This window comes from Cyrtonyx montezumae, unplaced genomic scaffold, assembly GCF_038088225.1.
Source record: "Cyrtonyx montezumae isolate F1298 unplaced genomic scaffold, pur_monq_1.0 scaffold_3, whole genome shotgun sequence".
In the NCBI taxonomy this organism is placed as follows: Eukaryota; Metazoa; Chordata; class Aves; order Galliformes; family Odontophoridae; genus Cyrtonyx; species Cyrtonyx montezumae.
Genome location: NW_027072034.1, coordinates 128,893,466 through 128,915,924, shown reverse-complemented (window position 1 = coordinate 128,915,924; position 22,459 = coordinate 128,893,466).

The window sequence follows — 22,459 nt, the reverse complement described above, 5'->3', positions numbered from 1 at the left end:
GTCAGTATGCTCTGGGGCTTTCTTTTGTTTTTAGTTTGCTTAAAGCAGCTGCTGATGCCTTGTGTTTACATCCAGAGCTTAGTTTTCGGTTTAAAGCACGTCTTGCTCCCTCCAAAAGTTTCTATGCTGTGCTTGTAAAGGGGAAGCTTGGTAAGTTTGAGCACTGGGATCATGACTTCTTATAAAACATATTTTCAGTTTGTTCACTTTGTCTGTTTTTCAGTGTATTGCAGCATGTGTAAGAACGTGAAGAAGCAATCTGGAAAATGAAAAAGCATTACATTAACATTGCATTTTAGTTATATAGAGCTTTGTTTATGATAGCTAAATACTGTCAGTATTTGGAGTTAGAAGTGGTGTCCTTAGTTCAGTGAAAATTGTATTGCTCTCACCCAATGAAGTGATAGTCTAGATGAGCTGTGTTTCTGTAGAGGACCACAGAATGCACCAGTGACTGATGTACACAGCTATTTCAGGCAGGCAAACACGTTCTCTTGTGTTGTGGTGAGTGTGGCTGTATCCCTAATCAAAAACACCAATGGGCCAAAAATGAACTAAGGAACAGACATCTCTTTGAGAGCCTCTGCCATGGGACTTTTAGAACGTCATGATGTTCTTATTGCTAAGTTGATGGCCTGCTTAGTAGGTATGAATTCAGGTAAGAAAGCTACCACCTGGCTCCATTTTCCATTCATTCAGTGTTAACAGGATGAATCCTGTTTGTTTTCTTGAATGGCATATACTGTAGCTGTGAAGTATCCCTCGAGGAGGATGACACCAAGGGAAGGAGATGTTTGACAATCTGCATTCTTTTTGTTCTTTCTCTTCCTGAATTGAAATGATTTAGGAGCTGAGGGAGATACAGGGCCCAAGTACAGTCCTCTGTGAAATGCTGTGATAGATGCATGGGCTGAACGATGCGGTCTGACTCTTGTTCGTGGAGCTGAGGCCTTGGGCTCCTTCCAGATTATCAGATCACCTCTGTACTGCAAGTCAGCAGCTGTGCTTTACGGTGTGAAAGCTTTTCCTAAATTTCTTGCCAGTGTGGGCTCTTACAGTGAGGGACTGTTCATCTATTGCATGTCTAAGGACTATGCCAGCATGCATAATTTATACAAGGGTCTTATATAAGCCACAGCCCTTCAGCATGTCCCGCAAAGTCAGTCCACTGCTATGTAGCACCTGGTTCTCACTGCCTGCATCTAGCAAGGACAGCTTCAAGGCCATCCACATTATGTGCACTAGAACAAGGTTATCTACAGTGGTTGGAGTTTGGTACTTGCCTACCTGCTTTGTGTCATACGGGGCCGGTGTTGATTTGTGCAATGGGCTGTAGCGAGAATGTGATGCTTGTGCTTCATATGGTCTTTCTTCCCCAGCAGTAACAATGCATTGTCAGTATATGCATATTCATTGCCATTGTCCCTACCTATTTTGTGCTGCTGTGTTGTGTAACCCTATATAATTTACACAGTACTTAGTCAGATGCTGAGATTCTGCAGCCTAGCTACCTAGTGTGGCAGTGAAGCAGTAGCCTTTTGAGCTGGGCCTATTGTCAGTGCCATCAGCATCAGCGTGGCCTTTCACACTGCAGGACTTAAATATGGATGCAAGAAATGCTTCTGTCGAAAATGGTCACAGTGGGTTACTTCTGTATAAACTCAAGCATGTTTGGCAAGAATGCCTAGAGGTGAGGTAAGGCTGAAATGGTATGTATGCTTGTACAGCTGGAGAGCTGGCACTGCTATATACATTAAATGTTACTGGTGTGCTGGTTTGCCAGCTACAATGCTACCATTTTCCAGATCCCTTGTATTTGTTCCCTCTCATGACGTGGTTTCTCCACAACTCCCAGCCTCATGAATTTCTTGGTCCTGGCATCTGAAAGGTAGCTTTCTAGTCATGGTTCTCCTTGATGTTGTACATGCTATGTCATGCATCCTGTACCCCACTGCTGTCTTTCTTACTTCAGTGCATGGCTGCAGGCTAGAGTGAAATTAGAAAATGGGAATGATGCCAGAGGAAGCATGTACTGAAGTTGTACCAATCTTTTCTTTTTAATGATTGAAAAATAAAAATAGTCTGATAAGGCAACAAAGTGCAAAGCTTAAAATAGACAAACAGTAGTGTTAGTGATCAAAACCCAAATAAAATGATCAGTGCAAGCTCTAGAGAGAACAAAGGGTCTTAAATATTGATGCATTTTGTTCTCCCCTTCCTTCCCCAGGCTTGTACTACATGCAGCCCTGCTGCTGTAGCAGTGTGATGGTGTTTAGGATACCGTGTCCTCTGATAACCCCAGCAGCCACCACATGAGCTGCAGCTCACTGAAGCTGAATTTAGAGGCAACACTCAAATAGTTCAGGTATATTAGCATCTTCTGCTTCAGGAAACTCGACAGTGTGTGTGGCTTAGCTGGTGTGATCATGTGTAAGACTGGCCAGATGGCTTTGGTCAGCTCTTGCCAGGGTTAAGCTTGGCATTCACACACAAAATCCTTTATGGCCACACTGAGATCTTTGTGATATTCACCACAGCTTCCTACTGAGTTGTGTACAAGGAGGGCTTGCAGGTCAGGTTATAAGGTCAGGAAGAGCCCCTCCATTCAGGAGGACAAAGAGTAAGCATCACAACTAAGCAGCCTGCAGGACTGCTGCCTGGGGCCTGTCTGCTCTGCCAATTGCATCCCAAGGCCAAAACTTGTAGTTTTCTACATGTGTTCAAATCATCATCAATGATCTGAAGGCAAAATACTACCCGTAACAATAGCTGCACATGACACAGTGATTGATAGGACAGTACATGTGCAGCATTTATTGTTAACAAAGCAATCAAAAATGTTTTATTAGTCACAGTCCAACGTACTTAATGCTGTCAATTGTGAAGTACCATATCTGCTAGCAAAAAAAATGTAGGCTACATGACAGGATGTGTTGTATAAAGACCTAAAAGTAGTTTAAGATAACAGATGGTAACTCTCAGTCTGTTATATAAAATTATTTGTAAACGTCAGGGGGAAAAAAAATAGAATTAATGCAGTCAAAAATTCCTGGTAGTCTAAAGACTTTACTGAGATTCTATCTGATAGATAATGTGAGATTGTGACAGGAAAGCAATACAGTGATCCTGGTTTTAGGAGTTCAGTCTAAAAGGTAGAACGGAAGGGCTTTCCCTCTCTTTATCTCTTTTGAAATTTACTGTGCAGGTAAAATGATGACTTTACCTTGCTTTTACCCATAAGTCAGCACCATTATGGTCACCACACTTGCGGACAAGTTCAGTCATGATGCAATGACCAAGCCAAGGCAGCAAGGAGCACTGAGGTACCTCACTGTCTTTACTGACTTTGCTACAGCACACGGCCCGCCGTCATCTGAAGTTGACTACTTTTCATTGTCCCTTTGTGCCTCATTTTCTTTCTCTTTTCTAGTCCTTCATGCTGATTAAGTCCTGTTAAATTTGTCAGAAAGTTGCTTTCTGCTGCCTTGTGGCCGTGTAAAAAGCTAATCTCTTTGATGTGTCAGTAGTTTGACCAGAGCTTGAAATCACTGAAAGATGACGCTTGTCTTTCTTTAGTACTGGCTTGTTTGGATGAAATTCTGATGCCAAATGCTATTACCTTATTGGTTTAGCACCTCATTTCCTTTTCTTCTCTCTTTTCATGCTTGTACCTCCTTTTCAGATTCATGGCACCCTTTAGACTATTTCTGTTTGTTTTTCCATCTCTAGAAGCATCGTTAACAGTGTCTTGGTTTGTCAGCATTGACAAGCCAGGATATATATATAAAATATATAAATATAAATATTTTTTTTTCTGTATTTTTAATGTCTAAAATAAAGGGGAACAATTAAAGCTTTAGTTTATCCTTCAAACAATGTAACAGATTGTACTTTTTGGTATGGTTGCCTGGGATAGAATATGAATGAGATTGCTGGTCTCGTAACACTGACATTTAATACTGTATGAGATTGTATTGTGTTAACTGCTTTGTACTGATTTGGGCAGTTTTCACAGACCAAGGTAGTCATCGACAACATGCCATTAAGGAATGACTTAGAATACAGCGTGACGTTGCAGTTGCTTTTGCTGGAGTGCTTCAGTATACAGAAAGATGATTGCTGTGTTGAACAAAGTGATCTTCCCATCATATAGCACTTGAGTATTGTATGTTGGTGGACTGATCATATTAAATAAAAAAGAAAATGAAACTATTGGAGAGAATTCAAAGACTGGAGCATTGGGGTGGGGTAGCCTGAAGACAGAAGCCGTATGATTCAGCAGATCAAAGGGAAGGATGGAAGGTAACACAGCACTTAACTATGTCAATGAAAGCTGATTGTGGGTAGATTTTAATGGTACACAGCGACTCAGAAGATCTAGTTGTATCTTACGCTATATAGTTTGATTGATAGGAGTAATTACAAGTTTGAACAATTGGCTGGAAAAAGTGGTAGAAGTGAACCACGCAATAGGTTTTACAGTTCTCTTTAAATCATGTAGGAGGATCCAGATATTTGAGGGGGGACCCACAACAAAGAAAGATTCAGCTATTATACAGAGTAGGTGAAGGCAGGGGTACTGGTAATCCAAAGCTGTACTAGGGGATGGCTGTCCAGCATCAAACTCCATGCCTACTCAAATGGCTAAGCACTTGCAGTAATCTCTAAACCAGATTCTAAGCCTGGTCATCAGCACAAACAGCTTTTTGTTTCATACTGGGGGCACTGAACTTCTCTGTTATAGGAATCTCTAATTCCACCATCCTTCCTGTGCTTCCATTCCTCTTCTGCATTGAGTCTCAAAGGTCCATAACCATAGTAATAGTCCTTCTCTTTCCATAATGCAGAAGTCTGCAGAATGCCTGCAACTATTAATTGAAAATTAAAAGTTGGTGTTTTCCTTTGACTCTTTTCCTCCTGAGGTCAAGAAAAATAAAACCATTAACAATATATTGTTGCAGTATTGTAAACTACAGTTTTGTCTATGGAAACGTTACTGCATACCTGTCTACCTGTCACTGGTCTTTCCTTAGCTTCGTAGCCTGCTGTCTCGGCTGTTAATAAAAATCATCTTAATCTTATGTTCCTGATTCTGGTTCCCAAGGCAGATTTTCACTTGTCGATTAGGAACTCTTTCTTTGCCCTTTGGAATGATTCACTGGTTTCTGGAATCTTAATGAGTCATCAGAGTCAGTGTTTTTGCTGGATATATCTCCTTTGATGGTCATCTTAATGTATCCAACAGAAATGTTGAGAATGGAGTGTGACCTGAGTTGTCCAACCATCAAAGCCTGTTTTAGGTTTTTTCTTCTCTGCAGCTAGGTGGTCTTCTGCCCTCCAACTGGAGACAGCATTTAGATATAGCTTTTTTAACAGAAGCACAGGGCCCCTTCTGTTTGGGGGTGCTTAGTCAAGTACTGCTACTGCAAAGGGTTTGTTTGTTTGTTTTTTAAGTTAAGTTTAAGAAAAGAATGAAAACAAGTTCTCTGTGCAAGGAAAGTCTGTCTTCTAAAACGCTTGGTTTTGTTCTCATCTTAATTCCAGCAAGTTTTGTGTTCCAAATTACTGGGAGCACTGGAATGACTCTCTGTTCCACAATAAATACTCCATGCAAGTCTGCTTTGGCTATAGAAGGCAACTGCACAATTGCAGGATCCACTGCTGGGTATGATCAGTGTCCCTTTGAAGCAATGCAGACCGTGGGCCCCATTTACAGAAGCGTCAGAGCTGCCGTTACAGCAAGAAATTATCACTTAATGTGGGCCATTGAATTGGTTTGCGCCATGGTCTGCTTCTCACATTAAAAAAGAAAAAGAAAAAAGGCCACCATAAAGGCTCATTTCCTTAGATTCTTCACTCTGCACAGATGATGTATTTATTTTCAAGAATCTGTGTTTGTGCCAACAGATTTTTTCTTAAGTTAATGCTGAGAAATTACTCTTCCTCTTCAAGGACGCTCTTCTGTGACCTACTGTAGCATAATCAGCTAAACTTAATCTTTGCCTTGTTCAACACTTGAAAGAATCCATTTACAGAATTGTTCAGGGAACATGGACTGTGATTTTTCATCTTCCCCCAGCGAAGCTTCCCCCAGTGAGAGAACTAGGACTTGAACAAGATGGTACACAGATGAGTCTAGTGGCTTGGAAAAAGTAGCCTGAAGCTATAGCAAAAATGACTAACCCTTTCTATTGAAACTGTTAAGTGTGCTTTTGAGGAGTCTGTAGCCACCTGTCACACTGCCACCTGAACCACAGATTGGTGCAAAGGATGGATTGTTATGCTGTACTTAAAGCATATTGAACTTGACCAAGGGCGTCGTCTCTTGTTTGTAGTTCAGGGGCATTGCTGTGTGGTACAGTTCATTAGCTGCCTTTCTGCTTCTCTGTAAGTGCCTACGAAGCTCTACGCTTTTTTGAAACCTGTAGAAAAAAAAGAGAGGAATGAAGAAATTCTGTCTCAGTATCACACCTGGGGTTAGCAGAGATACCTGTGCATAGTAACTACAAAAAGAAAAGAAAGGACTGCTTGAAAATCAACACTTTTTGCTCCTACTTTTCCCGTGGAAACTACTACCAATAAAGAGAACACAACAATGCTATTTGACAGAGAAAATTCTCAGCTAAGAAACACTATTTTTCAACAGTCATCGCCATTAACTTTGACTTTTCACCAGCAAAACACAAGAGCCAGCATGCTGTGCTTGTAAGCATCTGCACCAGTGGAGGTGACCTGCTGTTCCCACTGCTGAAATGTGCCACCCACCGCCTCACTGTGCTCACATCCTCTGCTTGGTGGATTTGCTTCACACCTTTGCTTCATACGTGCTTTTATATCAGACACCATTGTGTCCGAGTGCCCCTCTGCTGCCATCTGTCACACAGCAACAATGGGATGGATATTGGTGGAAAGGCTCAACCTCTACTGCTGTACCACCAGCATCCTCCTCTGATGTTGTGGACATAGAGGGCATTCATTTCAGAACTGCCCTCATATTTTCCCCCAGTCTCATCGCCTTTGTTTGTTTGTTTTTTTTTCCAGTGTATATTTTTTATCCAATATAACCTGAAATTGACAGACTGCAGGATGGACTGCAGATCACTGCATTTATGTTGATGTTTGCAAATGAAGAAAAGAAATTTGAGTTCTTTTACACTGTCTGAATGCTGCTCCATTTTAGAACATGGTACTTTATATCAAGAAGTATGGAAATTAACAATTCATTAATAAGCGCAAAATATAAGAAGAGAGAATTACCATTTCCCCCAGCAGTAATTCCACTTCTCTTGCTTGTTTGGTTTGTGTTTTTTTGTTTTGTTTTGTTTTTTGTGGGGTTTTTTTTGATAAAAAAGGAATAATTTCTGCTGATTTTCTTCTTGTATTTACAAAGTAACTTACATTCTCCAAGTGATGATGCAGTTTGAAAAGCAGACAGATCTGTGCATATATGTGGAAAATGCTTTTCTTAAAATGAATGACTCTATTCAAGCACTTTTTCACAACTTTGCTGATGGATCTTGTTTCCCATTTTGACCATTCCCATGTGACTATTTCCATTAGCCTTTTCTTTCTTAAAAAAAAAAATAAGCACTGCATTTGAGAGAATCCTAAGTCTATAACTGAAATCAGACCAATTCCAAACATAAACTAATGATCTCATTTGTCTTGCATAAAATATGTGTTTTTTATTTTTGTTGGAGTGGTATTACCTTACTTTGTAATAAATGTAAAATGTATCTCCCGATTCAGTGTTCGTACAACTTAACCCTTTCCCTTCTTTTCTGAATTTGGTTCCTCCAACAGGACTGCTTTGCATCTCTGGTGATGCTTTTTGTTTACTTCAGGTAGCTTCATCAACATGATGCTGAATTTTTCGTCCTTCTCCATTTCCAATAATTCCAGTAAGAATCTGTTTTCCCTGCAGTATTTCACAGCTGTAAACAAATGCACTGGGAAGTGTGTTTTGGGAATGAATTCTAGCAGAACGCATTTCTAAGTCTTCACTTATACTAGTACTTGAGAATTTCTTCTCTCCACTAAGTTTATTTCAAACAAAGCAAGTTTAGTTCATTGCACTTGATTTCTGATGGCCAAGTTGACTGCTACTTAACTATTATCCTACTGGTGCTTGAAATTCTGGCAGTAAGCTTGGCGTTTCAGAGGAAATACAGAGTCTGCATGCACACATTCTGTTTAGGTTTTAAAACACTTCACGTGCTTGCCGTTTCCCTTCTCTCCCCTCTCTTCATCAAACTGTGATTATGCAGAAATAGTGGTGGATAATTCCAGTTAAATACTGCTATTTCTTTCTCTACAAGCACAGATCTCTTAAAAGAACACTTTGAAAAAGGCATGCAACTAGTGGAAGTGATCTTTTGAATCACTGATGCGTAGTTCAAATTGATGAGACTGGCAAGTGAAAGAAAAATAAAGTTGAGGAAGACATTTGCCTTACTGAAGGATGAGTAAAGAGAGGGAAAAAGAAAAAGGAAGAAATGAAAACAGCATCAGCAGAGAAGAGGAAAAAATTGTGATGTTAGTGTCTGATACCCAAGGAACAGTGAACATGATGACTGTACTGCAAAAGGTAACAGGTAACAAAATGATCTGCAGAAAGAAAAGATTTTTGGGGGGAGAGGGGAGGGGGAGGCAAAGGAAGGTACAATCAGAAGGAGGACATGTATGTAACTGGAACTTTCTTCTGAAGAAAAGTAGGGAGGCTGTCATAAGAACAGGTCCAGAAGTGTTTTTACTAAGTTAGAAAATAATAGATTTGGATCTGAAAACTGTAATGATTTCGTGAGCAAAACTGTACAGATTTCCTCAAATCTTCCCCATTTCCAGAAGAATCAAGGGCAAAGATGTGATGATCAATAGTTGACTTGAGATAGTGCTGAGAAAAAGTTTGGTAGGACACCGAGGACACCACAGATGAGTATTCTTCAATGTATGTGCTAATGTTACAGATGTTTTCTGAGATTCAACTAAGGCCCGTGCAGGGCACAATGAAGTTGACATGGAGCTGTGTTTACATATCATCCATGGTTATACCCATAGGAAGGAGGAGAAAGGTGCAGAATGTAAAGGTTTATTGGAGGATATGGCAATAGAGAATGGCAGAACTGCTGGAGCAGTAGTCACATCAGACAGACTTCTGTGATAGAGGGAATGGTGGGGTATTTAATAAAAACGGTTGGCTAGGAGAAGCAATTACTGTCCCTATTGTGCCTAACGTGCTGCAGATTCTGAGGTTTACATTATTTTGTTTCAGAAGTATTGCTGTTTTATCAATGAACTGGTTGGTTTTTTTTTGTTTGTTTGTTTGTTTGTTTGTTTGTTTTGTTTTTTGTGTGTGTTTTTTTACATGTTCTATTGCCTGGCAAATTCTTGATTAGCTGTTCTATAGTTTCATAGTTCAGTTAATCTGATGGGGCAGAAAACACGACAAAAACAGAAAAGAAGAGCCTAAGAAAAACACATGACTAATAATTAGCAGCTTTTTTTTTTTAAGAGGATCAGATCAGGCTGAGTATGTTATTGGAACTGAGCCTTCAAGAAATCTCAAATAATGTTAAATATTCTGCTAAGGTAACCAACCCCAAATCTTAGATACAGTTCCATGAAAGGATGCCCAGCTGAGTGACTATGAGCAGGGTGATCACTTTAGCTGCCTGAGATGGCTCTAGAGCTGGACCTGCCTCTGCTCACTGCCTTGGGAAGTCTCAGAGGTCAGGTGGATACCTCCATGTGTTCCTTGGTGAGCAAAGCAATTGTTTAGCACACCTTCAGCTCTGGTGGGGCTGCAAGGATCGCACATGCAGCTTCTCACAAGACATTCTCTCGTGTGCTCCAAGCACATCCTCCTGCCCGTTATCCTACCCACATCAGTAAACGTGGCATTTAGCTCCCAATTCTCTCTCACACAATGAATTATGAATGTATGAATTTCTGTGGACATTATGCTTTGCTATAAGCTGCACTGCGTTTTGACTAGATTGCAGAGAGTCACTCGCTAAGCTATTCTGTTTACTCTGTTCACTCCTAGGGCAGAACTGTGCTTTTCTTGTTTACAGAACATAATCTGAGTCTGGCAAACCCCCAAGTGTCATTTCTGAAGCTACGGATGTATTTATTGTTTAGACCCTGAAATGCCAATTGAATCATCTTTAGGAATTTTAAAAATGAGAACTCTGAGATGAGCAGCATTCCAGTACGTCATGTGGAATATGTCCCTTAAAAGATAATGCCTTGTGTGTTGCTTTTTTCTGCACTGTCACGTGAAGACTATCTGTACTTTAACCTGTAAAAGACTCGTTTACATCTATGTATGCAGAAGTGTTGTTAGAATGAAATCAGTGGTAAACAAAGGGGTCGAAATAACAAAATCCGTTTGTTGAAAAGCAGTCATTTAGAAGTGTTCATGATGTCTGTGCTGCTGAGTGTGCTTACCTGTAATTTCCCATAATTTGATCAGAACCCATCCAAAATTGACTTCAAGCGAAAAGCAATATCCGTTGTTACCTTGGGAGGAACGAAGACCTGTAGGTAAGCAGGAGAGCTTTAATTTGTTTGTTTGAGAGATTCTTTTCATGGGTAAAAACAGTGTGTAGAGACATTTTAATGTGCTACTCATATTATTCATTCCTGTTTTTTACCTGTAAATCTGAATTTAAATAAAATAACACTGTACGTAAGTAAGCTATCAGATTCTCCTGTCTCTGTAGTCTACTATAGGGAACAACACAAGTGTGTTACGACGACAAGAAGCTGTGTGGTCTGACATGGGCCTTGCTATATTCTGCAGGTCCTCATGTGGGCTTCAGCTTTGTTTCTATTTGCTTGGGGTTTTGGTGTTGTTTTATAGTTTCCATTGGCCTCCCAAACCTTTTGGTGAGATGGGAAGTTGTGTGTCCACTGTCTTGACAATGTGTGTAAGATTGGGGTGTGTGTGCTTTGCATAATTGAGATTCTGTTATCTTAGGCTTGTCTGTTCAGTTTTTAAAATAACTGTTATTATTTCATATTTTGGAGGGCAGAGAGATTGTTTTCCGCTTCTTCCCACCCGTTGTATGGAGAGTAACTGCACTACCTTAGTTTCAGGTCAGATAGCATTTCATCAGAGGAGTGAAATGACTGCAAGCATTTGTCCTCAGCAGATGAAATTCTAACCCGCAGCATTTCTGTCTCCCCCACCCTGAAGTGAGCCAAGTCAGTTTCTGAGGTCTTTGTAGATGGGCTTTAAAGATGAGCACGATCCAGCAGTGAACGAAGTGCTCAGCCCTCCAAATCAGTGACATTTAACCCAACGCCCATCAGTCCAGGGGGAAAAGTAAATTGGTACTCAACTGCTTCCAGTCCATTTTCCTGGATGGTGCTGTAAATATAGGAAATAATTTTCCCTACGTGATTATTGTACATGTGCACATGCATGTGTGACCACACTCTATTCTGGATTCAGATTTTTTGGTGCAGGTAAACTTGTAAACAATCTTTATTCCATTTCCCTCTCCTCTTAAAAACAGTTGTTGTCTGCCGAGAGAGCACTCACCTTTCCCTCTGCCTTCCTCGTCCTATTTGTGCAATGAAATTGCATCACTCAGTTGTGACATTTCAGTAGTGGCTGCTACACTCATTTTAACCAAAAGAATATTCTTCTGAAACAAAACCTAGCTGTGTGTACATGTCAACAGATCCGCTCTATAACTTCTATAAAGAGGGCTGGATGAGAAAAAATAGTAAAATACGTGAAGCATTTAGGTGTATCTGAAATCTACGCTTAAAGAAAGCAGGAGCCAGCAATCCTTTGCACCAACCTCTTATCTCTTCCAAAGCTATTTCTCATTTACCATAATGCTTAACAATTCTGTTCCACAGCGGGCTTCGGATTCCCAACAACAGCAAAAAGAAAATTACTTAAGAAAAAGCAACTTGCAAATCCCAGACCAGGCGCCTGTTTGTGTGCAGTTCTAAGTGAAGCTTTACCATTTCTTAACTAATGAGGATCTTCTCCATGTGGAATAAATTCTTAGTACTTAGCAGCATTAGTGATGCTTCAAGAAAAAAAAAAAAAAAAAAAAAGAAGTATTTAAAATGGTTCAGTTGCCAACTGTCTTTGATTGACTCGGTGAGATGTCGAAGCAGAGCTCCTGCTCTAAATTAATAAGGCCAATCTCAAACACACAAAGCCCGGAATGACCGCTCATTCTTCTGGTGTCCTCTCTATCTCTACTGAGGTCAGATAAATCACTTTCAAGCTGTTAAATCAATGATCATAAATTAGGGCTCTGTTTTTATAGCGCCTTGTGGGAAATTCTCATGGTTAAATTAATCTAACAGCTGCAGTGAAGAGCACCTCCCACCAGATCACGTCCAAAGTTCTCCCCTCACCCCACTTTTTTTTTTTCTTCTTTTTCAAAGGGGGAAAAACGACTGAATTATTTGTTTTTACCTCACGCACAAAATGGAATCCCTCAGTCTGTCCCTGCTAATTCGTGTTTCAATTGTACCCAGCTGTTTAAATTGCGCTGCGCAGAGATTGCCTTGATCCCCAGGTGCTGGTACTCCATCTGTGCTGCTCCGAGAGACTATTTACAGCAGAGGTTAGGCCAGCGATTGCTGAGATGGAAAACTCATTTCTCAGCCTGGCTTTTATTTACACTCTTATTAAAGATCCTTTCACTCACGTTGGAATGGCAGCTCGTGGCTGCACTGAGCGCCTGGCACGGGGCCAAGCAGCAGAAATTACCATGTCGATGAAAGATAGCCTGCTTCCATTTTAACCTTTCCCTGCTCTCCCCTTTCCATCTATATTTGCATGAGGGAGGATGATTATTGAAAGAGATAGGGGGACAAAGGGATGCGAGAATCCTTGTCCGCCGAGCTTTTCAAGGGGTAAACCAATGGTTTGTGACCGATTTGGAAGGATCTTTACTGCCTTATTAATTTCCTACTCCTTTCCCTTAATTGCTATTAGAGTTTATTTTCACATGAAGCAACAGAGCTGCTCGTGCTCCGCTCCCTTCCTTCCCCCCCTTCTTCCCTGTGCCTTATGAGCACAGCCCTGAGATAAGTCTGCAACGCAGAGGTTTCTGCGGCTCAGGTCACACAGAGCCACAGCAACACCTTCCAAATGTTTTTGCTATGCTTCTGCCTCTTGGAAATGCATTGCCTTCCCAGGAGAGCAGCTCATTGCACACGGCATGTTACTGCACGGGGGGAGAGCACGGGGAGCAGGAGCAGTCGGTGGAGGAGCTGCCATGCAGTCAGTTCTACAGACCTGGCAGCACTAAATAAATAATTTAAGTATCTGCTTTTCCAGATACTTTTATTCTCTGTGGAGAGCAACACGGGGTTGGTGCAAAGCAACAAAATCCACCTCAGTTGTTGTGTGAGACAACAAGCTCTGTTCAAGAGAGCCAGATACAGCACGAGGAGAAGAGCCTCGGATCACAGGATCACAGAACCATGGGGGCTGCAAGGGACCTCTGGAGGCCATCTAGCCCACCCCCCTGCTAAATAGATGGGTTTTGAATAGCTCCAGAGAAGGAGAGTCCACAACCTCTCTGGGCAACTTGTTCCAGTGCTCTGTCACCTTCAAAATAAAGACCTTTTTTTTTTCTCATGTTTACAGAACATTAAATATTTAAATATTTATGAGCATTGATAAAATCTCTTCTCAGGCTTCTCCAGGCTGAACAGCCCTAGGTATCTCAGCCTTTCCTCATAAGGGAGATGGTCCACATCCCAAACACCTTTGCAGCCCAGCCCTCCTCTGGATTCTCTCTAGAAGTTCCCTGTCTTTCTTGATCTGGGGAGCCCAGAACTGGGCACAATACTCCAGATGTGGCCTCACCAGGGCACAGTAGAAGGGGAAGACCACCTCCCTTGACCTGCTGGCCAGGATTGTAGTGTACCCCAGGATGTCTCAGCCTCGCTACCAAGCTCTATTTTTGAGACAGCCAGACCACGCCCTGAAGTGCAGCAGTGTTGCAGATCCTTGACTGCTAGAAAAGTAGTACTTTTCTTTCTCTCTACCCTGCAGGACGGGAGGAGAGGAGTCTGTTTTCCATTTTCCTGTGTAGCAGAGCAGTGACTACATGGATAGGTTTATAGGATTTGGTACTCTTGTTCTTGATCCTCGCTTTGGGTAGTGTGCAAATATTAGCGTACATTAAAGAAAAAAGAAAAGAAACAGACAAAAACCCCACAATAAATAGTAGAATCATATCGTGGAATGGTTTGAGTTGGAAGAGACCTTAAAGCCCACCCAGATCCACCATGCACAGGGCTGCCACCCACCAGCTTAGAGTGCCAAGGACTCCATCTAACGTGGCTTTGAATGCCTCCAGGGGTAGGGCTTCTCTTTAACCTTGAAGGTCCCCATGAATCTGTCTCCACTCGTGTCCAGGAGGCCCAGAAGCCTGCTGCAGGCCGGGTGCAGAAAGCTTTATGGGACCCAGCAGTACGATGGCCACAGGCTGGTGCACGCCTCAGGATTGTGGAAGTTCCTCCGACTCGAAAGTCGAGAATGATGAATCCTCCAAATAACAAACTAAACGGAATAATTCCCGGCTCCATTTATAGAACACTTTGATTTCCATTGAGGAATGAAACACCGGGACAACGAGTTGCATTGCTACCACTCCATTAGTGATAAAAGGAGGAGGGTTCGTTCACAGAAGCACAAATGTATCCTTGGTTGTATTCGGAGTAACCAACAGCTAAAAGTGCTGTATTTACACACACTGCTTCCTTTCAGCAGAACAAGCACAAACAGAGCACATTTTTCAACGTCACAGTTGCAGTTCAAAGTTCTGTGGCATTTTTTTTTTTCCCACACATATTCACAGAATACTGAGTTTATAATTTTTGCAAGTATTTGTATGTAAGCACTCCATCTGTGCCATTTTGCTAATGTCAGGGCTTGCTGGATGGATTTTGCCCTGCCACTTCCCAACTGAGCACCCGAGTCCCCATCCAGTGAAGCCAGCACCACCATCAGGGAAACTCTGCAGGAGGGGCAGCAGAGAAGCACGACTCGGAAGATTTACATAACTATAAATCTTTCTTTTCTTTCTTTCTTTTTCTTTTTCTTTTTCTTTTTTTTTTTTTTTTTTTTTTTGAGCAAACCAGACTGTCCCTAAAAGACCGTTCTCAGAAAAATGTAACCACAGAAAGATTTACTGTCTGAGCATTGCGTTTAATATTTTTCCCATTCATAAAATACTTGTATGTCTGGACACGAGACTTAGTTTGAAGGGTGTGTTTGCTTCTTGTCTGGCGCATTTAAACTGCTCATATGCGACCGCTCAGGCAGAGAAGGGGTAAGAATGATGTTTCATCTCTCGTGTTATAAAGTCCCAGATGTAAAGCACAGCGACTTCCAGTGGAAAACCAGTGGTAAAAGGGAGGGTGCAAAGACTTTTTTGTTTTTCTTTTAACTGGAAGCAACCCAAACTCCTTCCTCAGAAAAGGCAGTACGACAGGTTTGGATGAGGAGCTTGTCCTTGGAGTGCCCTGTTCTCTAGCTGAGTTGCAGCTGACATTTGACTGCCAAAGCTGTGGGGAAAACCGGGGGATGATAAGAACAGAGCCATTTGGTGCAGTTAGCTGCAGTACCCACCCAGGAGCAAAAGTAAACAGGCACAATGTGGGGAGGGCGGCATCTTCCAGAGTCAAGGTCTAAATTGCTTGTGCATGTAGCGGTTCCCCACTCCTCGTGTATTCCGTGGTAATTTCCTACTCAATAATTGGTTTGCCTGCTTCCAGATCCCTGAGTTCTGCAACTGGCTTTGGCTGCCTCTTGTCTCCTCGTATCCCACCCCAGGACGTGCCGTGATCCCGTGCTGTGCTGCACAACAGCTGCCGCAGCCCACATCCGCTGAGTCTCTCCAGCTGCAGAGGGGCCGAGGATTAAAAATTAAACTAACACACATTTAAGAGCTGTGGATGGGCAGACTCAGTCTAAATTTTTGAAAGGAGTACAAATGACTGCAGGTGTGCCAGTTGCTTTTACATCCGTCCTTCACTGAGCACAGTGCTGCGCAGGGAAATGGTGGCTGGTTAGGAACAGTTTGTGCTGTGTGATGAGGCACTGTTTTGCCATTTGTCTCCTGTAGTTACTTTCATGGGAAAACGATGTCTTTTCTTGCGACTTTACTTCAGCGTCTCGCAGAATTTCCTTATTCTTGTTTTTCATTCCTAAAGAGGAAGCAAAACTTCAGGTTTTTTTTTTTTTTTTGCACGGTCCCTGAAAAGCTTTGTCAGTTAACTACAGAAATAAGGGACAACTGTAGAACCAAATGCTGCACCTGAGCTTGTGGGGTCACTTTTGGCTCTCCCGGCCAGCTCTGCGGTTACTGAGCCTCGAGAACTGCGCCAAGAACCGGGCCAACAAGCTTCAAAAGTAGAACCCTCTAAAATCAACCTGAAGCCACGGAATTTTCGCATTTCAGATAGGTGAACTCACATATTACGTGCAGGTATGAGTTCATTTTGAAGTAAGGAGACACATTAGGTAAAAAAGTCATAAAAAGATCACCTCCCTTTCTACTAGTTCCCCCTGGCGCTGCCAGCAGTGCCATTCATGTCACTGGAGCTGAGGGGTGGGGAGGGCCGGGTACCAGCGGCCTCCATGGGACTCCTGAGCCAGCAGTGAGCCCCCACAGAGTGTGTTAAACCAAAGCGGAGCAGAGCAATGAGAAAGGAGTGAAAAATACCACCCGCGGGATGATAAATGAACCAGACAGATGCTGTGCTGGGTACAGCCTGTTGGGAAAGGCCTTGATTTGCCCCAGACAACAGAAAAAAAGCCTCACCGAGTGGTAATTCCAGGGAGAACTTAAATTCAGGGATGATACCAAATCACTGCAGCTGGTTGTAGTGCTGTCTTCACAGAAGAGCACCATAAAGGATTGCCTCCTATTGCTTAAGGCAATAAATGTTCAGGAGTAAAGGTCAGGGACATTTTGACTTTTTAGAGCCTGAGAAATTACGCAGTGAAATGCACAAGAAAAATGATGTAATGTGGCCTAAAATTCATGAAGATTCAGAGTTCTCATCTGTCAGTGCATCTAAACAATCTATCTCAAGTTAGCTGCAGTAAGGATCTAATTAACTTTCCTCTTGCAGCTTTCTCCTCTCCCTCAGTGTTACATGGCAGTGCTGCAGACCATTCCTGCAGCCTCAAATTTATGATTAATCATTGTTAAATTATTAAACGGGGCTCTCTGAGTCATCTGCTCTTTATCTACCTGCAGACGCGTTTCGTCTGCCTCCATTGTACAGCTGTTATTAACCTTGTCCTCAAAGCAGAATTCCTCCTCAAATCTTTTTCTTTTTTTTTTTTTTTTTGTCCCTAAAAAGTTATGGCATCCTTTGTTTTGCAAAGTGGAAGGACTTCAAAAAAGAAATCCCTCGTCTTTCCTCGTAACAAGAACAGGATGTGCAGTAACTCTGGTTTACATAAGCCTTCCTGGAAAGCAGAGCGTGACTCTGGAATCAATAAATGCTGCTGTGCAGTACTGTAAAGAAGCAAACTTTTCATGAAGGTGCATTGCTGTACAAGGGAACACTAAGAAGACGAAACAGGAGGTCTCAATTTTACAGTAACAATACAAAACATAAGAAATTACTGGGGTTGTTGCCTTGTATAGCTTTGGTTAACTGAGTGCGTCCAGTGTAAGGGCATGAACGGGCACTCACTTATTGCAACAGGACTTCAGATGTCCACATCTGAAGGGTTTTATCTATTACCTACAGAAAATGGAAACGAGCTCTACTTGACCTACAATGTTAGAGGATGTAGGGGCGTAAGGGATGTGAAGCAATAGTGTGGTGTGCACCGTGCTCCATGAGGGTCACCTGACAGTGCTGACGCTGGCTGACTTAGCTTACACTGAGGAGACAAGATTGTGCTGAAGAGTATTTCTGCTGTAATTTCAAACTTGGCTCGGTGGCCTGACTGCAGCAGTACACCGTAGGACTTCTGGGAGAGAAAGGAAACCAGAGTGAGTGCAGCAGATTGTTCATCTGTGCACGCTGCCGTGTTCAGAGAATGCCAGAGGCGTGCACAGCGTACATGAGCAGTGTAGAACCACTGTTCTCATTGTGTTTCTACTGAATTTGAAGCAAAATAAGAATGGGGACAACTAGCTGTGCTATGACACTGCATTTGCAAACAGTAGTAAGCAGGTGGCTCTCCTCTTGCCAGCCCCATGGCTGGGGACTGCTAGGGTGTCAGGCCCTGTATCTGCATCAGTAACCTCTTTGGTTACTGAACCAGCCACAACAACTTCCTTCATGGGAATCAATGAATTCACCCTTGGTTTTACTGTAATATAAACTGGAAGGGGAATTTGAGACAGGGGTTTCTAAGTAACTGAAGAGGAGGAAAAGTATATTCCAACTACACTGTAACTGTAAAATTTGCATTCAGTTTTTCATACCACAGAGATGATGTCCAATCACTCTGCATAGCAGTTTGTTGAGTCAGACCACGGCAGCTGGCAACCTGAGCACTGAAGCACATTCAGCCGCACACAGCTCGGAGTTCTCCAGGAGCTCAGCTCCTCCTCACCATCCTCTGAGCAAGGACACCTCATGGGGACTCACTGTGCTAAATTAAGTGTGAAACCTCCCCTCGGCATCTCATTACAAGGAGCACATCAAGGCCCTGGAGCACGTCTAGAGAAGGGCAATGGAGCTGTGAAGGGTCTGGAGCACAAGTCTTATGAGGAGAGGCTGAGGGAACTGGGATTGTTCAGTCTGGAGAAGAAGAGGTTTAGGGGACACCTTATTGCTCTCCGTAATTGCCCGAAGGGAGGCTGTGTAGAGGTGGGTGCCAGCCTCTTCTCCTGCATGACTAGTGACAGGACAAAAGGGAATGACTTTAAGCTCTGCCATGGGAGGTTCAGGTTGGATATGAGGAAGAAGTTTTTCTCAGAAAGGGTGGTGATACATTGGAACGGGCGGCCCAGGGAGGTGGTGGAATTACCATCCTCAGAGGTAATCAATAAACGTGGAGATGTGGCACTGAGGGACACGGTTGGTGGGTGTGGTGCTGGTGGGTTGGTGGTTGGACTCAGTGATCTCAGTGATCTCTTCCAACCTTAATGATTCTGTGATTCTATGATCCTTCAGTGGTAAAACAGTGTTCCACCAGTCTGTATTGCACGATTAACACGCAGAGACTCAGGTACTCTACACAACATAGTCAGAATAATAACAGTTAGAGATATAGATGTGTATATATATAATTTAAAACTTTATTTAAAATTTTGCGCCATACACTTCTTCAGCATCCTCCTCTTTTTTTTATTTTTTTTCATTGCACTGAAAAGTTTCAAAAAACACAAAATATATCCCTTTACCAAACATTGTTTTGTTCTTAGGTTACAAAAAGATTAACATTTCACAGTCACAAAACGTAAGTACATTGGTCCAAAACATCTTCCTCCAGCAGGTCCGCTGCTCTTCACAACACACAGAACCTGGACAGTTATACGGGTCACCAAATAAGATGACTTGTCCAATGAAAGATAGAAAAAAAGTGGCAGCTATTAAAAAACAAGCCAAACTAAAAGAAGATACCTACAAAACAACACCAGCAACAGTTAAAAAGAAATAAAATGAAAAAAAAGAAAAAGAAAAAACGATAATGGGGATGGAGGTGGACAAGGGCATCCTCCTTCAAGTACATCACAGGTAGAAATACAGCAGCAGTTACAGCATTGTTAGGTCGCTCTGTCAGTGGCAGCCACATCACTGTATCTTCATCTCGGACATACGGAGGAGAACTATTTACACACCAAGAATGTCACAGGAACAACAACTCCGTATCGTTTGCAACTCGTGTTTGGTACAAGCGTCGAAATCGTTTGCACAAAATGTTTTTTAAAAATAAAAAGGAAGCGGAATGCTGAGGCAGGAAGGAACACGGCGGATTTTGCTTGGAGCATGTAGTGTTCTTTAAGACCTAAAAGCTCAAAGCCAAAACATCACACACAGCTCTTAGCTCTTCAGAGCTACCTGGGAGGCACAGCACCTACCACACCTCACAGACCTCCCTGTTGTACTTTAATGTGGAAGCAACTCCTACATGGAAAATCGTTGCTAATAGCAAACTCGGACTGCTTTTCCTTAGTTGTCAGGCCTGTTGCTCTTCCAGATTCCTCGTATTAAAACCAATTTCTCTTTCCAGCGTGAGGCCATTGAAAATTATCCTCTTAGACAACAGATTTCTGAGTTTATAAAGGAAGCATCGTTGCATTTAATTTAACACGAGACGGTTGTGTCCCTCGCTTCAGATGCGGAGGAAATTTTGAACTACTGTCTTCATCAAGTTAGGCAAAGATGACTTCAGGCTGTAGTGTGAGAGAAAAGCTGAAAAACAGCTACTAGAACGGCAGAAGCCGCTCCTTTTGAGTTTCTAGAGATTGGACTGGATCAGGAGCCAGAAGGCAGTGTTAATGGCACTGCTCGCTGGACTACAAGGCATGCTGCTTCCCTTCCTCAATCTTGTCCAAGAAATGACAACCTGCCCACGTACTGGCATGGCAGGCACTACCTACTAAGACAGAGGTAACCAGGACTGAGGCGCCTTGCTGCCAACGCTGGAACAACGTTGGGTGCTAACAGAACTTCACCAGACAAAAAGCCACACTGCCATCAGGATCAGGCAGTGACTGAGGTGATGTGCCTAGGATCTAAACTTTGGAGTGGGTGCCGAGCGGCCTGCTCCTAACGGAGGAGCTGCGCGGTAATGCTATGACTCCTCAAATAATGCATGTTATGAAGAGAACTGGAAATGCTTCGTTAACCTTGCTTCACACGTGGTATTTCCCCAATACATGGCTCCTTCTTCCTATTTGTATCGTGCCTGGGTGCGTGTACGTACCATGCCACGAAGCAGAGCACAGTGCAGGCGTGTAAGAAGCCCCGAATGAAAGCGGACAGAAGTGAAAGCCCAGGCACCAAAGCAGCGAACCACAGACGTACCAGAGCCACTCACAGCAGGTAAGCCTGTAAACATGTAACAGATTCTTTGTAAACAAGCAGAATGAAAAACATCACAGCACAGTTTCAGTGACATTCATCTGAGCGGGAAGCTTTTTATTACTCTTGAAAATGTTCAGACTTGATGCTAATTGATATTAATTGTCGATGCTGCACCTCTGCCCTTTCCAGAAGGGCTCACAGCTAATACATGACCTGGGTGGGCACAGCAGTTGCAGGGAAGCAGGCTGACTGATGGCAGTACCTCAGGTGAACAACAGATGCTGGAGGCTGATGCACAGAGCCGAACCACTGCCCATCAGCTTTTGCTCTGAGTTTGGTGCCACCAACTCACTCTGCGGCTCCATCTCTCTCGGGGTGTGTTTAAAAACACCACAGAAAGAGGGGACTTCCACTGCCTTGAAATTTCACTTTTTTCTTTTGGCAAGTATTGCCCTGGAAATTAATTCAACCCACTGTACTCAGTGATTTCATAACGACTGCTGTTTGTTGAGCCCACGATACTAAATAATGAAAACTAACAATACGTGGGCACAAAAATATTTGACTCAGGCTTGTAGTTGGTCACAGCAGGCACCAGCTGCATTGCTGTTCATGGGACTTGGGAGGAATTGCCATTAGTTTCTCCATTAAAGAAAGGACCACACAACTGCATTTGCAGAGACAACAGGAGTTACACAGAGCACAGAAAGCATGTTGACAAGTTTATTAGGCAAAATTAAAAAAAAAAGAAAGAAAGAAAGAAAGAAAGAAGCACGAAAAAATCTCTTGGTTGAACTGTTGAAACATACGTGGGACCATCTGAAAAATACTCCAGACTTCAAACCTGCAAATCTCTTTTCACCCAGGTGCACAAAGAAAAAGAGGGAAAGAGAAAAATGCAAAAAGGAACAGATAAAGCTGACAACACATAATCAGATATATGATTGATACTGGAGCTCTAGAACATAAAACACCAGTGTTCTGCACAGCTTTATCACATGCAGGCACTGGGGAATGCACGGAACAGCTCTCAGACTAAAATCACTCAGTTGGACGCATGTCTGAGCCATTACACACTCTGTGTTGGCTCATCTCAATCTGAAACTCCTACTGGGTCTAGAAATTACAGAAAGTGTATTTTAAATCCACTGAGAATGTTGCACACATACTTTGGATGCAATCAAATAAAGCATCTGGGCTGCTACACCAAAGAGCACTGTGCTTTGTTTATATAGCACATTATAAATTACAGAACTGGCGAGCTCTAGGCCACTCTTGCTCAGGAGAAAGTCTGCGCAACTCCAGGAACACCAAGGACAAAGTATCCTCCTCTTGGAGCTGGCAGTTTCTCCTTCAGAAAGGATACAGTGTCTGTGAGATGCCTAGTCAGTGCTCCACAATTAGCTCAGCTCCTGCCTGCTGGCATCCAAGAAGTAGCTTTTATGTACAAGTCAGATTAGCA